The sequence below is a fragment of the Limulus polyphemus genome, unplaced genomic scaffold (assembly GCF_000517525.1).
Source record: "Limulus polyphemus unplaced genomic scaffold, Limulus_polyphemus-2.1.2 Scaffold26, whole genome shotgun sequence".
Classification (NCBI taxonomy): domain Eukaryota; kingdom Metazoa; phylum Arthropoda; class Merostomata; order Xiphosura; family Limulidae; genus Limulus; species Limulus polyphemus.
The window spans coordinates 251,793-255,046 of record NW_013665636.1 but is presented as its reverse complement, the minus strand read 5'-3'; positions in this window follow the sequence as shown (position 1 = coordinate 255,046).

Sequence of the window (3,254 nt, the reverse complement as noted above, 5' to 3'; positions counted from 1 at the left end):
AAAGGTTCAAATAGGCATTTTTTTCTTTCTTTTTCTGTAAAAAAAATCATATTATTATTTCTTCTTCTATTTCAGCTCTTCTTTGTCTCTTAAAATTACAAGTTAGGGTCTTGAACTCTGTAAATAACAGCACAGTTTGGGACATCGGCTGAATTAAGTAGAAGGTAAAAGAAGAGAAAAAGCTAATAATCTGAAGAACTATGAAAAGTAGTTCTAACGAAGCTCATTATCTCCTGGATAAACAAATTTTCTCGGGACAATTAGGACGAAAGGTGACCTGGGAAATCTATTATAAGAGGAAAATTACTTCATCGAGAAGTGAAAGTGAAGGAAGTCTATATAAAGCTGTCTCCCACAGCATCCATGCCGGTATAGCGAGTCAGTGTCTCCATTAAGTGACCACAAACTTGTGATTGAAAGCAGAAAGGATCAATCAAGCTTGCCGTCCTCCATTATTCACACAAGCCTCTGGAGGACTCCGGCAGCTTGATTCACTTATGCTGACTAGTCTTGTCAACTCGTGCTAGTGAAAATTGGCAGACCGATGAACGTTACGTCTCGCTCTAACAATGCACCACCCAGAGCTGCCTGTACTTGAGTATCCCCTTGCTCTAGGGAGGAATTGACCTCCAATGGAGGAATAAGAGATGTCCAAATGAGGATCTGACTCAACAAACGGCAATGATTTGTTCAAAGACTTCTTTCTTTACCGCTGCAGTATATACGAGGAGCGGACTACAAAGAAAACACCTGTAATTACATTAGCAGCTTCATCTGAGTATCAAGGCAGATATCACGAAATAATTAACACTACAAAACTACAGAATCACTCATTTGATAGGTTCGATACTTGAAAATGACACGATAGTTTAACTATAATAGAAGGTTTCTTGGACAAGATTGAATGGAAATTAAGAACTGAAACATGCTCATATTCGATCCAAAACCACAAGCTCACCTTACTTGTCAAAAATAAAGTACATATATTTAAAATTTATAAAATGTTTATTAAAAGTTCCAAAACAAAACGAGAAAACACCCTTATATTTTGACTAGTAAAATAATGATAATAAAAAAACTAAAATAGTTGTCTTTACTTAACTAAGAACTATTTCACAATTAGTAGAGATTTATTGTATTCGACAAGTTGTAAATACCCTCATAGTTGTGCCTCCAGTGGTTCAAGGGTATGCCTGGGGACTTAAAACACTAATCCTCGTCCCACCAAACATGCTCGCCCCTTTCAGCCGTGGGGGTGTTATAATGTCACGGTCAATCCCACTATTCGTTGGTAAAAGAGTAGCCCGAGAGTTGGCGGTGGGTGGTGATGACTAGCTGCCTTCCCTCTAGTCTTACACTGTTAAATTATGGACGGCTAGCGCAGTTAGCCCTCGTGTAGCTTTGCGCGAAATTCAAAACAAACAAACTTATAACACTAAAATTCTGGGTTATCCTTACAACGAAAACAGCGCAGACAGTCTTTTGTGTAAAACAAACTCGTAGTGTGGGGTTACTAAAATACGAGCTAAACCTTAATTACTCAAAATAGAATTACATAATAGAAGATCCCGTTTGGTGAAAGGATATGCATATTTAATACAGGGTTGTTGATGAGTTATGTTTTAACATGTAACTTTTTGTTGGTTTTGTATTTTTTCGATTATTCGGTAATTTTTGTTTAAAGCTTTAAGAAAATCCCTACTCAGTAATACATAAATCTGTTCCTATGTACGTTAATAGTGTATTTTACCAATAAGACATGTGCTACCACTGTGCAATCAAATCTAACGGTGAGCTAAATTAATATGAAATATGTATACATGTCAGTATTGAGTTAAATTTTTGGCGGGGATTAAAGGATTATACTATTCTAGAAGTTTTACGTCTAGAAACATGTTAATTTTAACTATTAAGTTAAGTTGGTAAGTTCTACTGGTAGTTTGGGAAAAAATAAAAATCTATGCTTGGATTATGATCATACCTTGGTATCTGTTTAACACCCTACACCAGTGATAGATAAAAATAGGAAACAACGTCTAGGTTTACCATTATATCCTAACTTTTGTCAACGCCATATGCCTGTTTGGCATCTGTTTAACACCCTACACCAGTGATGGATAAAAATAGGAAAAAACGTCTAGGTTTACCATCATATCCTAACTTTTGTCAACGCCATATGCCTGTAATGTGTAAGAAGTGTAACCGATGTCTGCATTATGGTTACACACTAAAGTCTGTCAACGTCATACACTGGTATCATATAAGAAAGGGGCGTAAATTGTGTTGACATTACAGTTTGTAAATGCCTTACACTGATAGCGTATTAGGAAAGGAAGTGTTGACTCACCGAGGGACGAAAGGGAAGCGACGTCTGGATTATGTTATATCCTAAGTTACTTTAACGTCATACATTGGGGATATATAAGAAAGGAAAGTGATGTCTGGATTATATTTGCACCTTGAAATCTGTGAACACCTTATACCGGTAAGGTATAAGAATGAGAAACGACATCTGAATTATTTTTACATCTTAAATTCTGTCAATGCAATATATCGGTAACGTATAAAAAATGAAGAGTTATCTAGATTATATTTACACCCTAAAGGATTTAAGGAAAGAGGAGTAATTTGTGCAGATTCCTAAAAAAACAAACAAATAACGCATCATTATGCACAAAAGGACATTGTGAACGGATGTACTGTGTAAGATTTCTCTGTATTAAATAACATCGCGAATTTATAGATATGGTAAGTTTTACTATGCTTGTTTATTCTGAAAAAAAAATCGTCACTCTCACCTGAAACCTACTAGTTTCGACAGGCAAAGGTCGTCATTTTCAAGGGACGGAACAAAATTGACCTCATTGGCCAAAATTCTTCCCTCAGCGCAGCACAACAGATTAAATTCAAATATTTAAAAACGGAGAAACCATGCTCAATAATGAAATGGGATTTCAACTGAAACCTATTTGGTACTCGTTTTTTTCTAATTAGTTACTGAACTTGTGGACCAGTTTAAATGTGAGCGTACAAGAACTGGTCATGGGTAACTAAGTTATAAATAGTGACCAGAGAACTATTATACTCGGACCCTTGAGGATAACAAACTCGGTCTATCGAAACTCGACAAGTTTTATGTTTTGTTAATATTTCAATCTTTCCTGCATTGTTATGCTGGTGTGTTATTATTCTTTTTCAAACTAAAGCCCCCCCCCCCCAGTGGAACAGCGGTATGTCCGCGGACTTACTACGCT